The sequence below is a fragment of the Centrocercus urophasianus genome, unplaced genomic scaffold (assembly GCF_019232065.1).
Source record: "Centrocercus urophasianus isolate 14NV4802_14NV808 unplaced genomic scaffold, USGS_Curo_1.0 seq_23, whole genome shotgun sequence".
Taxonomy (NCBI): domain Eukaryota; kingdom Metazoa; phylum Chordata; class Aves; order Galliformes; family Phasianidae; genus Centrocercus; species Centrocercus urophasianus.
The window spans coordinates 10967645-10982178 of NW_024884789.1; the positions used below are offsets into that span (position 1 = coordinate 10967645).

Sequence of the window (14534 nt, forward strand, 5' to 3'; positions counted from 1 at the left end):
TCCTAGAAACAACATGCAGACCTAGAGCAGCAATTCCCTGATCAATTTGGTCTTTAGGCAATGGCTTCTTCTGGAAGCGTTAACAGAATTTAGTTTGGAGACTATTTGGGCACCAGTTTGCCCACTTTTATTCAAGAGGAAATAAAAACAAACCTTCCCACTCTGTAGCTCCCAATGCTCTGTCCGTATTGGTGGCCTATTTTTCTGCTTAAGGATAGGGAGGGACCGTTGAGTCACACACAATCTCCTGCCCTCCTCCTCCTCTCATTTAAATATTAATATGATGAATTATTACTAGAGTAACAGCTGTGCGGTGCTCGTATCACAGAAACATAACCTCCTCCTCCTCATCAGATCACGGCTATTCCTGACTAGCGTTTTCTGGTCGACCTTCTCACTTGTTCTGTCTGACTTTTTAAAAATCATTTTGTTAGTTCTGGTGTGGTGTCATTAGGATAATTGTTTCGCTCTGTTCTTTCTGCTTAATTATTAATGATGCTGAGGAAGTCAAAAGATAGCTTCAATAATGGTAAGTTAAATGTCTGTGTATTCTCCTACGAGATCTGTGTGTTTAGAGAGAAAAGTATAAAGGATTAAGATCGAACTTTCTACCTAGCATTTAAAAGCCTCTCTCTTGAGAATAACCAAAATAGCAATAGGTGGTCTTTTATGCAAATGAAAGCATTGTACTTTAGTCAGCTAATGCCTCCAGATAATTCAGAGGAATAACTAATGTTGTACCAAGAAGTATTAACTCATTGCATTCTCTGTAGGTGAAGTGTTATAAGACAGACTGCTAATTAATAAGGTGACGATCTGTAAAGACTGCTGAAAATAAGTACTCAGCATCAAAGAAGGGGAGGGGATAGGAAAGAAATACAGCACTATGAGTTATCTCAGTAGGATTGGAAACACCAAGGTGAAGTATTCACAGGGAGGTCGGAAAATGTTCAGTCCTGTGAGTAAAGGTCCTCCTCTGCTCAACACCTTTAGAATGTTTCTTGTGTTTGTGTGTGTGAGTGGTTCAACAAACCGCGCGCTCTTTCTCATCTGAGGTCTCACTTCTTGTAGTGCCTTCACGTTGTGGAAAGGGTGGCTGGTTTTGTTGGTGCCTGGACTGCTGCTGGGGAGGGCTTAGTGCCAACAGGGCTGTGTAGAAAGAGGCTTTTCTGGATCTTCCCAATTGCTAATGCTTAAAACTGTGTGAAAACTTGCCCAAACTTCCTAGAATTTTAACTCACTGCTCTTGTAACTTAAGGAGAAAAATCTGAGATACTCTTACAGAGATTTTAAAATGAAATGTCTGCATTCTGATCTGAAAATCCTCACTTTAAATTTTTCCCTTAAGTGATCCATGTTCTAGAGTGAAACAAAACGCTTTCAGTTTGAATAAAATACTGCTTAATTTGTTTGTCGTTTTTATTTTTAAAGCTGCTCACAAATTGAATGGGGAACCTTAAAAAAAAAAAAAAAAAAGAGTGTGACCTGATTTATAAATCGTGCTCTTCTTTCCCTACTCCTGAAGAAACTGTTAGAAACTCAGTGCTCCAGTCAGCCTGAACAGTGGCTGCAGGAAGGAAGGAGGGACACTGCACTGCCTGTGACTTTTTCCCATTCCAAATTTTCTGACGAGAGAGGTGCTGAGAAGGAAGAGTAGGAACAGAGCACTGAAAAATATCTTTCTTCAATCACAGAGCCTTCGAATGCAGTGCTAAAAGTAGTGCTAGTACTTCTTGAACAACTTTTCTGCTCTGTGCTCTTTTTTTTCTGAGCAAGTGCTTAACTGGATGCAAAGCGCCCATTCCTGACTGCTTTCAATTCCCATTGTAAGCAAAGGTAAGCTCAGGGGCTGGGATGTGCTTGGTGCCAGGCAGCACTCGCTGGCAGGCAGCTGTGCATGCTCTCTCTGTTTATATAGATAAAATGATATTTTTTCCCATCTGCGTTCTCTTCCTCCTGAAGTTTATGGGAGTCAGAAGTATTTTTTTTCTTTAACTTACCATTCACATCAGTTGTTGTAATTTTTTTTATTTGTGTGAAGGTTACTGTACTACAAATTATTTATCAAATATGCTGCTTTTATAAAAGCTTTTATGCCTTATTAAACTTACCGTGTATCCCTAGGTAACATCCCATTCCAAACAGTGCCCTCAGATGATTATTTGCTGTGATTGCAAATGAACCTTGTAGCAATCTCCTAACAGCCATCCGTCCTTGTGGACGGAAGAGAAACCTGCTGTCAGAACTACAAATAATTTACGTAACCCAATTTAAAGCTCTAACAAAATGTTCCCTTGTTAAGAGGATTGCTATACTTAATGTGTGAGATGGAAATACTTTCTGGAGGTCAGGAACGCACAGAAGATAGATCTCTGGAAAAGACAAAAAATATATATTTAACAGAAGATTGTCCTCGGTCAGACATTCAATTTGGCGTTGTCTGAAGCTTTATGTAAGCACAGCACCGTTCCTGCAGAAGGAGAGGAGTGTCGAAGCTTCATCTTGGCACGTGGGAAAACATGAGTGAGTGAGGGTAGACTGGGGCTGCCATCACCTGCAGCACAAATAAACACTGGTTTTAAAGAGCAGAAGGTGAATTCGGGGATGTACTTTCTAGGCTCTGCTTGCCCTAACTGTGAGCATTCTGCTGAAGGGTCACCGGCAGCTTGTGTGCCTTCCTTGGGTGATGGTGGCAGCACCGAGCGAGTCCCTGCAGGGTGGCAGAGGGTAGCTCACGTGAGCAGGGGCAGCAGGAGGGACAGATCTCATTTTGGGATCTGCTGCTCGTGTCCCTCACTCTGTAAAGACCCCAGGAACAGACCTGCTGCTGAATGACAGACAGGTGGAACAGCATCTGTGAAGGTCAGAGAGCGGGGCAGTGGGAAGGGCCTGTTGGCCAGGCCAGGCCCAGCTTGTGCTCCTTGCTGTGACCCGTCTTGGTGAAACTGTCAGGGGAAGCCACAAAACCTGGGTATGACATGTTAGAAAACAGCTTAGTGAAATCTAGCTTTTCATAATAAGATTGGTGTGGGGGTGTCTCGGAGCGCTTGTCATGTGGAGATAATAACAAGTTACAGCTGCTGTCACCACCTAGAAGCCAAACTAACGCTGCCTTGCTGCTGTCTCTTCCCATCCCCTGAGCACAGTCCCTCCAACCAGCCAAAAACTGAGCTTATTGAAGCTGACAATGGAGATCAGTTCATAGGATCGTGGAATATTTTCATGGAACAGGGAATCACGGAGTGCCTCAAATAGAGCCCTCCACACCCCCAGCCTCCCTGTGCTCCCATACCTGCGCACCGCCAGTGCCCCCTTGGTCTCACAAACATGGATCCTCTCTTTTTCAGCTCTAGTATGTTCTCATGTGAGAAGGCCCTCGTGGCACCACTTTCTCAGCATGCTTTCAAGCTCCCAGGGCATGTCAGGAAAAGGTTGCCTAGAAGCGCAGTGCAGCCTGATAGGGGTCTGGGTACGGAAGACCGGCTCTGCGCCTGTTCCTTTGCCCACAAGAAGTGATGGGGAGCAGCATTAGGGCAAAGGCATGGCAAAGCACAGTGTGGCTCTGGTGAGGCCACAGAGCTCCTGCACCGTCACGGTCTGGGGAGATCTTGCCTCTTTTTGGACAGATGCAACTTGACTGACTGCTAATTAAGTCTTTGGATAGAAAGGTTTTGTGCCAGGTACACTTCCAAATCTGAACTTCGCTGGAAAATTTAGCTCAACTGCTTTGTCATTTTACAAGAACTGGGCTGGAGGAAAGCGTTGATTTTGCCCTACTTTTAAAACAGGTGAACAAGGAGAGCCTTTAGAAGTCCTTTGCCTGTTCCAGAACAGGAGGACATTCTTGAAATCAGGAATCAAAGCTGTGTTTTATCCTCGTGGAAAAATCTCTTAATGTATATGAACTGGAGACCTCATGTTTTGTAGGCTGGATAGATGTGGTAGCAGACAAATTCCCCAAGCAGTCTGTCAGTGCTGGGTGTGTTCCAGCTGAGAAAACTTCTGAACAGGAATTCTCCTGTGACTGTATCTGTGGGCTGCCGCAGGTTTTGTTGGGTTGGGGCACCTTAATGTGATGTAAGTGGACCATTTCTCCCATGTACTGCTTTCAAAGGCTCCTGCAGGTAAGAAGCTGGAAGCAGCTCAAATGCAGAAGAAATGAGGAATGAATGAGTTGGGATTTTTAAAGGAATAGGCAGGGGAGAAAACTGTAAAAAATGTTAAAAAAAAAATCGTACTTGAATTTGAAAGGAGAAAAGCAAATAGCAACTGAGAATTGAATGGGAAATGAGAGGAGAGCTGGAGAAATCAGTGGAGCAGCTGAAAGGGGGCGGAGAGGCTGGTGTGGGAGATGTGCAAACAGAGCTACATGGGGATGGGGATGTTCTGGTGCTGGGGGAAGTCCAACCTGGACAAAGCCTAGAATTATCTGAATTATCCAGAAATTATGTGAAATATCTAGAATTATCTGCAAATGTTCAAAATTCAGGACTTTGTGGATCTGCAGTTGGTGAAAGAAGTACTAATAACTTTGAAGACCTGAATGGTAGAATAAAGTACCAATTGCTTTGAAAGTTTTAGGAATTTCAAATTGGCTGCTACTAACAGTTATTGTGACCTTGATCTTTGTGACTCAGTTCTGGAAAGTGGAAATGGTGATATCCTGGTAACTTTGCAGATTGTAGAAATAAAATTAATGGATATTTGCAGAACCCTTAAGCCCTGTAAAGTAAAAAATTCCCCTGTGATTCTGTCCTCAGACCAGGGCACGGCATGGTGAATAAGACACAGGGCAGTACATGGATTTTATTTTTCCTGGTATCCAATTACTGCTAATCAGGTGAACACTATCTGTCTTGTACAATGAATGAAGCAAAGCACTCAGCACTTGTGGAGAGAAAAAGAGATATCTGCTCATGCAGCCAACGTATGTCAGAGCAGATAGGTCTTGTTCTGATTACCGTGATCATCATGGCAGATATAGCTCCCTTGAAAGGTCACAGAATTTTACTAGCTGACATTAAGGCCATATTCCCATGTTCTCTTGCTATCTGAAACATTAGCGCAATCAGGAAGATAAATTTTCTTGCTCCTCTGTGTAGAAAGGTTCAAAAGTTTCAATTACTGCTCTGCTTTTTCATTTGATTTCAGCAGTTACTTCATGTTCTTGGTTGAAGTTTTCCAACTTGACAATGGCCTGTTCGAGTCTTGCCACTGATTCACTATTACTCCTAGCCGTGATTACGTCCGTCTTGTTTACTAACAAGTATCATTGGACCAAGGATGATAAGACTGGGTTGAGGGTAGTACTTTGAACTCAAATTGTATGTATAGTCCTTGAATCATTTTTTTCTACAAGTAAATGAATTGCCTTAATTATTTAAACAGGAGTATTATCACAGACCATAATAATCTCATTTTTTTCAAGTATTTAGACAGCCCATGCAACCGTGGAAATATCAGCCTGGGTAGTCTGACAGGAAAAAATAAATTGCTGACATTCTGAAACCTTTGCTGGGCTGGGACAGAAAACAGCAATTTCATTTTAGCGAATATTGCACTGCATTTTGAAGACAGTGTGTGTGTAACAGGCCAACCTGAGGGTCAAGTCTTCCTTGGAGTTTTGCCCTTGAAGAAGGATGCTGGAGCAGCCCAAGGGAGACTCTTTGTCCAGACCTGTCAGGATGCTTGGACTCTCATGGCAAGGGGTGAGACTTGCACCCATGCTCGGCATCTTTTCTGAGACAATTTGTAGCTTAGAGAGGCTATCTGTTTTGGAGAATTTAATAACGAGGAAAAGATGAGAGGTTTGTAGGCTGCAGTCTGTCCCTCTGGACTGCTCTTTCAAGATGGACTACCAGGAAGAGTCTTCCCACTGCTCAGTGGCTGAAGCCTAATACTTCATCGCTTTGGGTACCAAGTGTAACCTCACATCGAGTAGCCTGGCCTTGTCACAAATATTCTCCTGCAACTGAACAGGAATGAATGGACTTGTGCACCTGTCTTCTGTGATAATGGGTGCAAGGGAACAGAGACTGGGCTTTCACCTGGCTTGTGTCACTGCAAGCTGCCAGGAACACTAGACATAGTGTCTGTATGCGCTCAGTTACATTGCCCTGGATGACAGCAAGAGCAGCCATGTAATTTCTGTGATGACATCAAGGTCTGTTGAATTGCAATCACGAGAATGAAGTATTGCAATTAGAGCTGATCCAAAGGTTGAAACTCCTTCTTCGATTGATCTCAGATGCCTTTGTTTTGGGAGTGTCCAGATTAAACAATAAAAAGGAATTTGAGATAAGGTTTAGCAACATTTCTGTTTATTATAATAGTCTTATCAGTAATTGATTTTAGCTGAGGCTTAAATGCTTCTCCAATGTTTCATTAAACAGAAGGAATGAGGGTAGAATATCTTTCCCTCTGCCACAAAATACAGCTTTAGGTGCATGTGGTGTCTCATAAGTTTTGGTTCTAACAGCTTTGTACCAAACATGATTGTATGTGATGTGATGTGATTGGACTGCTTCTCAGTGACTTCTCCTGTGGAGATATTTCTGTGGAGTAGTCTGCATTAGCTCTGTACAAGAAGAGCATGTCTTTGTGGAGCAGGCTATCAATGAATAGGCATGTAGATCCCTTTTCTTGTAGGTCAAGAAGCGAACAGCATACATAGGTTTTCTTTCCAAGTGCAGAAAAGAATGAGGTCCGGGTTTACATTTCTAGGGCTTTTTTTATGCTGGTGATCATCAAGGACAGTTGGATCTCATGCCCTGGCACTCTCACTGAGCTCTACAGAGGCTGACAGCCTTGCCCACCTTCTCCTGTATCCTCTCAGACTCTTTTTCTCTTGTGCACACACACCATGTGTGAACACCACTAACGAGTGGATTTGCTTTAATTCCTGGAATTTATACATAGGCAGATGGATTCTGTTTCTGTTTGTACAGCATTTAACAGAGAAGGTTTGGGACGGTTCCGATTTAATACTGCCTGATGGATGTAATATCTCCAAAATAACAAAAAAAATCAGTCAGATGCAATGCTTTCAGTGCAAAAAAAAAAAATCAAGTTCTTCTTTAGAGTTTTATGAATTCAGAGCATTGGTAAAGTCAGTTGCTCAGTACAGATGCTTAAGAAATGTGTTGTGTATTATGTATTCCTGTCATAGGTAGGAAGCGCTTCTCGGCTGTTTTGTCTGTCATGGGAACAGATAAGTAACAAGCAATGAGCAGAAACTCTCCATTTCTGAAAGCAGGGCCACCAGAAGGATCAAATGTTAACTCTTTGTTAAAGAGGAACACCAGCAGAGGCCTCATGCTAGCGTGCCTGGGGCTGACTCTGCATGAGATGACACTGTGGGTGGTTGTGGGGATGCCTCCGGGCAGAGGAGCTGTGTGTGAACCCTTGGTGCCCCTCCAAAGACAGCTCTTCTGCATGCTGCAGCCCTGCTGCTCTGAGCATTGAGAGACTCAGCAGGCACATCTGCTGGGTAGGTCACTGTGTCTCACTAACACTTGTAGCCCGCGGTATGTAGAACACTGTCAGTCAGCAGCGGTGTGAAAGCGTGGTGAGGAATGGGGGGAGCAGGGCTGGCTGGTGTTAGGAAGAGCTGCACCTTGGTAGGGAGCACTGGGGGAAGGCTGCAGTTAACGTGCCAAAGTTCAGCCCGTTGAGAATTCTACCGTGGACTTTGCCCCTATTGCAACTAAAGCATTTATTTGGGGGAAAGTGGTTGAGTTTTACCTTCGTGGAGGCTGACAGAAACAAAATGAGACAGTGAATTGCTTCACCAATCTGCACTAATATTGCAAAGAGGAACAGATAGTTATTAGGATCAAATGATAGATAAAGATTAACTTCTAAGCAGCTATTATTGGAGCCCATTTAAAGCAGTTTGAATTGGAAGAGACTTTGCTGAAGCTGATGGTAAACGCCAGGGTAAGAAGATGATCCTGGTGTTTGGCACCAGTCACAGGCTGGAGAATCTCCAATGCCTGCTGGCATTTAGAGCATGTCAGGAACAGAAAGCTCCTCCTTATTAGTAAAAGACAAAGCGAGTTTAGACAATTCTGCTCAATTTTTCCCCTTCAAAGGAAAGTTTAATTATGCTGCTTTTCACTGTTCTGTAGTTGCAAGCAAATACTTTTTTTTTTTTTTTTTGCTTGAGCTGTAATATGGATGCTAGAGATCTTGTGTTTCACAAACCGGAAACCCTCTGCAGTAAGTGATGCTTCTCTGCAGTTGTTTTCCTGTGTAGTAGTCAATGGTGCAAGTCCCTCTTTTCTGGGCACTACAGGCAGTTGCCTTCTGTGGAGTGGACTGATACCTTACATCATTTCCTGTCATCTGTCCAAGCCTATTTATAAAATGTCTGCTGACCCTGGCATCCAGGCAAAACTCAGTTTTCATGAGAAAACAAATAGTTTGGAAATGCATTTCTGCCAAGCAAGTATCTCAGAACTGTTGAAAAAGACTTGAAGTATCTTTGAAAATCACAATGAAAGTTGAGATTTAATGGGTTAGAGAATGTAGGAAAATTAATAATCTGATATAGTTATACTGAAAACCTTTAGAAATAAATGGTGGACTGTGTACTGAGAAAAAGTTGTGGTTTAAAAGGGAGAGGAGTTGGTTCCAGTGCTCTCTGTTGTTCAAGTAAAATCTTTCAGTTTTGATGTCTAAAGGTACATCAAAAGCAACTTAGGCTAACTTTTGCAGTGCTGGTTACGTGTTGTACAATTGGATGGTAGAAGTTCTATAAAAAGTTTCTACTTCTCTGAAATCTGCTGAAGGCAAAAAAAGAAAAACAGAAAAAAAAAAAAAAAGAAAGAAGATGAGAGAATGCAATTAGCACTGTTAATGACACTAGAGCTCTCTCTCTAGCTTCAGGAGGCTGGTGGGGGTAGGAGGCTGATGGCGGCCGTAGGAGGCGCTGGGAGAAGCAGCGTGCTTCCAAGCAGGCCTGCTCTGCTATTTCAGGAATCCTGAATTAGAGTGTTGGGCACGGCTGACACACACCCTGAGCAGCAGCACTCCCACCTGGTGCCCACCTGCCCTGGCCCCACTATGCTTCTCACCTGCTGGCCTTTCACCATCTGTTGCATCCCTGAGCTCTGGGTGCAGGCACCACGGTATGCATGGCAAAGCGGACGGGGAATGGTCCCTGCCTGATGGACTGTGAATTAGTTTCAAAGGTACTCCATGTGATTCGAAGTCCACCTGGTTTCACCTCACTGCACTGCTCTGAAAGGCACCGCAGTCACACAGGTGACCTAGGCTGGATTTAAGCCCACATCCCAGCCACGCAGGGCTCTGCAGAGGCTGCATCTGAGTGGCAGCAGTGGTCTGAGACTCCTTCAGCACAACCAGTTAGCACTGCTTTTCCAGTCCCGAATGTCTCGTGGCAGCACCACATCTCCTCCTGATTGCTCACAAAGATTTCCTCCTGGCTGTGAGCCAGCCCATGTGCAGTTTATTGCAAAGTAATCTCTGAAAGTGTTTGAAATGCCTCAGCTTGCTCACTGCTCCTCCCCTTAGAGCCTGTAGATAACATTTGTTGCTATTTGATATGTAAAAGTTGCATAGCCTCAGGCTGAAAGAAGTGTATCAGCTGCTGCACATGTATTTGCATTGAGCTTTGCCCCCTGTAAATGTATTTCAAGAGGATTCTGGTGCTAGTGAACATGTTAGCAAATGTTGGATATTTTTTTCTCTGTCAATGACAAGCACTGCAATACCAGCTGTATTTACAGTCATACAGCAGACACTTCATCTCTGAAATGCAATAGCAATTAAAATGCTGCAAAAAGCTGCAAGTAGGAAGGGTTATTGTTCTATAGGAACTAACAGGAGTAGATGCATGAAAACATTTATAGTTCTACAATGAAATGCAGTAGCTCTGCAATGAAATATAGTTGTTCTAAGTAAATCCATCATGGGGCCCTTGTAACTTCTGCTGAAGTGCTGACGTATTTTCAGGTAGCTATACAAATACAAAGGTGGTTTTGCTGACACTACCCACCCTATTTCCAGGGCATCTCTCCACTTTGGAGTGACCAAGGTATTGTTGACATTTAAGTAACATCTTTACAGTGATATGCTTCCTTACCACACTAGCTGTACTGCGGCTGCAAGGACCAGTACAGAGTTGTGCCAGGATAGTAGTAGTGGGATGCCCCCGACAATTACCTTGGTGCCACTTCTGCAGGCTGATGTTCTCTAAAGTGCTTTGCTTGAGGCTTTGGATGTGGGGATCAGAGCAGCACCAGAGTGCACTCAGAAGCAGCAGGATTGAATGGGGGAGGACTGTCACACACAGAATTCCCTTGCTTCGAAGAGCTGAAAATAGACCCCAACATTTGGTGCTTCTTGTTTCCATTTCATCCTATGCCTTGCATTACCACAACAGTCCTATTTCTCTTTCTGAGAGTATTTTTCAGCTGTAGATTCATCCACTGACAGGATCTACACATCGCTACAGCACACCTCCCGTGTTCTGCGCTGGGAAGTTAGAAGAAACTCAGGCTACTTGGAGCATCCAGGCATGAACACATTGGTACCAGTAAACTTAAACCTAATACATGCTTTGGTCTCCTGCCTTCATTGCCTACCTTGGTAAATTTTTCTATGTGTTTACTATTCTGTGCATGAAGTAGTAATGTCTAACCTCTATGCAAAATTAGATAGCAAGGAATTTAAAAAAAGGTCCCAAAATCTGGAGGAGCTCGTGCTTTGCCAAGTGAATCTCACACACTGAGGCTGCTTTCAGTGATGACCCAGCTATGAGTTGGGTCATGGTTCTATGGCTTCCTCTTCTCCCAGTATTAGCATGGTTTCATCAACTTCTGCTTTAGGCAGCCGCTGTGTCCATGCGCCAAGTGTTGGTAAAGGCACAGAAAAGGAAGGCAATGGAACTGCCTGTCTTAAAATAAAGTGCAAGCTATTAAGAGGGGAGTTTGCATGCAGTTAAGCTGTACTGTAGTGTCCTAGATTGCTGATCATCTACCAAGGGGGAAGAATGACTCGTTCAGTTTTAAGTTTTTAATGACTTTTTTTTTTTTCCTGCAGAATCACAGAATTTCCAAAGTATGTCACAGGACCATTTATTTCTAACCTCAAAGTTAAACATTTTCTGTGAGTGACTTTATTTTTCCACCTTCATTTGCCCTTTGTTCATTGCTGCCTTTGGTTTGAATTGGTCTCTTTGTCAATAGTCTGTTCTTTTGAATTTTTCCATTGTTTCACACAGTGCTGAAGACCTCAGGGTTTGCTTTTTTCCTTTCTTCTCACTCCTCTAATGTTCTCGTAGCTTTTTTCCTGATCACGCTGTACATGGGTACAAAGTTTGCTCCAGCAAACTTAGTTCTAGGCAGCGAGTGCACAAGGCAATGGCATGCTGTCTGTGCCGTGGGAGCTTTGGCTGTTGCACAGTGTAACTTAGAAGGGATTTTGATATCAAATTTTGGTTAAAAAAAAAAAAAAAAAAAAAGTAAGATGGTGACTTGCATGTGGTTACCTGCTGATAATGTTGGTGTGAAAACAATGGTGTCAGTGAACTCAGAGAGTTTACATTAGAAACATGTGCTTGTGTAAAATAATAAAGAAAGGAAAAGAAAATCCTACATTCAATATGGAAAGGTGCAGCCCAACTTTTCAGTGAAACTCAGTTGTACCTGGACTTCTGTGCTGAATGGCAGCACCATAAGCTGCATGCTGGCAGAGCAAGGGGCTTGCAACCCCATTGAGCTGCAGGACCTGTGCCATGCCAGTGTCACCAAAACACCTTCGTCTTCATTAGGAGCGGAGTCTGCTTGGTGTGAGGTAGCTGAGATGATGAGAGGGAGCTGTAGAGACCCGGGAAGCAGTGATTTCCACAGAAAAACTGAGACAAAAGCTTGGAGCTGCCAAGTCACCTTGGGCAACCTTTTCATCCTTCTCATAATCTTTCTCCCATTGCCAATTGTAATGGGTGTGGCTGCTCAAAAAAAATGCTTTAGTCCCTTTTATGCCACAAGTTGTGATTCACACTTGGACTGAAATAGTACACTGGAATTTACTGTTTGATCTTTTTGAACTTGGGTCTAATAAAAGATTCATTGTTTCAGTTCTAATTATTTTTTAATTGCTGGGCTTTATGGCTTTCTAAGACCAATGCTCTTCTTACTCTGCAGTTAATATCTGCAAATGTTTTTGAATGAAATGGTTATCATATAACATATCATCTACAAGCAGTATAATTGTGTTTTTAGGGGAGTGGGGAAGCAACTCAAGGCAGGAATTTATAGCTAATTAATAAGCTATCAAAAATCCAGGTATGGATTAGCAATTTGGCTGATTAGATAGCTAAAAATTGCAGAGCAACACTTCCCCTAGATAGAAGGATCTCATTCACTACATTTACGCAAAGACTGTGCTCTTAGAATGGCAGACAGTAATTCCGGGTGGGCGGAAAGATCTTGATTCATTAATTAGTAACCCAGAAAAATAGTGGTACATCTGGGCTACATGAGATTTGGGAGTGCGCCTGTAGCTCACTCTGCGTTTGCTGCACTACTTTGCAAATGTCCTGGGCTGCTGTGCAGCAAACTCCATTGGATGTGTGACTTTTCCACCTGTCTGACACAACAGTGTGGGTGTTGGCAGAAGTGCAGTGGATGCAGTACGGTGATAGGGTCTCCAGCTGCTGTTGCAAGGCTGCAGTATGTTTTTTTTTCCTGCTGCGGTGCCCTAGGGTCAGCTTGATTTTTTGGTCTCCCATAATGAGAATACTTTGTATGGTGGAAGGATTCTTTAATTAAGTAAATAGCTCTGGCTTTCAGAGACTTAAGCCACTGCTGCTCCTGCTTTTTTTGTATGTGTGTCCAAAATCTCTCCTTTTAATGCAAATAAATTTTCCTTTGTGGCTTGGCTATGAGCACTGTCCTAACATCACCTCTTCCAAGTATGCACTCTTGCAGTTTTTTATAGACTGTATTTAAATACAGGCCTCTGTAGCAGCCAGTGCTGCAATCCTCCAGTGCTGTTCCGGTGCTGTTGGGCAGCTAGATGCCACTCTGTTTCTGACTTTTGTCCACTGTTGGCAACATAGTCGGGTGCCTGTAAATTACCAAATATCGTCATGAACGGCAGCAGTTTGGCTACTGACTTCTCTGTGTAAGCTATTTGCGCAGTTAGCAAATGCCCCAGTCACTTTTGCTCTGCTCCCAGTAAGAGGGGAGCAGCTGGCTGGGGAGCAGGCATGCTTGTGCATGTGAGCAGCAGCAGGCAGTACCAGTGGGGCTGCGCCAGTTCCCCTCCTGCAATCCTTTGTGCCATGAAACTGGCCTTCCCACTCCTCCCTTTCTCACTCTTTAGAGCAATGCTGATTCTTCCTGCGCCCGTTATTGCAAAGACTTTTATTGTTACTAGTTGGTGTGATATGGTGGCACATTTAACAAAAAATCAAGTTAGTGATTCACAACTGGGGTCAATAGGATGCTGCTGTTTGGGTAGCAGTGGGGGGAGGCACAGAGCTCTATGCACTGTGAGTAACTTCTGCACTATCTCAAGCCAGAAATAATTGGTTGAAACAGTAAAAATGAGCATTAATTGTTCTATCTTCTTTTGAGTCATCGTGTGCTGACAGGGCTGTGTGGGACCCGGGGAACGCCCCAGAGCGGTGCTGAAACTCCCTCAGTAGAACCTGAGCTTTTCTCCTGCTGCATGCAGCACTGTGATTTTCCTGCATCTTTCTAAACCCAAGAATTGAGATGTCTGCTTAGAAGTCTAGTGGGGAAAACATTTAAGGTTTGAATTATTTTGCTTTATTTTGTTGTATTCGTTGTGATTTAGAGGAAAAAGTAGAGTTTTACAGTCTGTGCCTACGTCCGTTAGGACGGATGTAATTGCAGGCAAGGAGAGTGGAGAGCAAATGACTGCCTGAGAGTGATCTGTGGGAAGCAGTGTGCGAGTGCTTGTGGGAGAAATGTTCAAGGCCACAATGACACAGGGACCGCAGAAAATGTGAGTGACACCGATCTCTTCAGGGCAGGAGAGCCGCTCTGCCCTCCCTGCTGCGCGGTCTCTTCCACCACCACGCAGACACTGAACGTGAGCACGACGGTGCGGGCCTGCGGCCACCAGACCAGGCGGGCCCGCCGCCTCTGCTTCCTGCGCCGGCCACACGGAGCCAGCGCTGCAGGCCGGCACCGCCTGTGCAGGGAGCCGCGTGCCCTGCCCGGATCCGGCCTTCGGGTCTGCGGTATCTCTGAACCGAACCCTCGCCCAGCCACACGCTCCGGGTCAAACGCACGAAGCCGGTGATGTGACGGCGGCGGCAGGATGGAGCAGAGACCGCACTGGAGGAGGAAGGGGAAATTGTTAACTGGAGCTCGGAGCGTCAGCGGTACCGACAGGACGACGCCGACGTCCGCGAGCCTCTGACGGCAGCGCAGCCGCAGCACTCGGCCCTGTGCCGGCCAAACCGTCCCGAAGGGACCCCAGCCCGCCGCCCGGCCCGCGGGACGAGCGCCGCGAGCGGCTCCAGAGGCCGGGCC

General features: G+C 44.5%; 1 long non-coding RNA gene across 1 annotated transcript; it reads left to right on the plus strand.

Moving 5' to 3' along the window:
* The first annotated feature begins 322 nt into the window (after positions 1–322).
* On the plus strand, positions 323–11137 carry LOC122163508. The gene is made up of 3 exons (XR_006169952.1): positions 323–529; positions 10430–10614; positions 11068–11137. It is a non-coding gene; the product is annotated as an uncharacterized LOC122163508 (long non-coding RNA).
* Positions 11138–14534: the final 3397 nt, after the last annotated feature.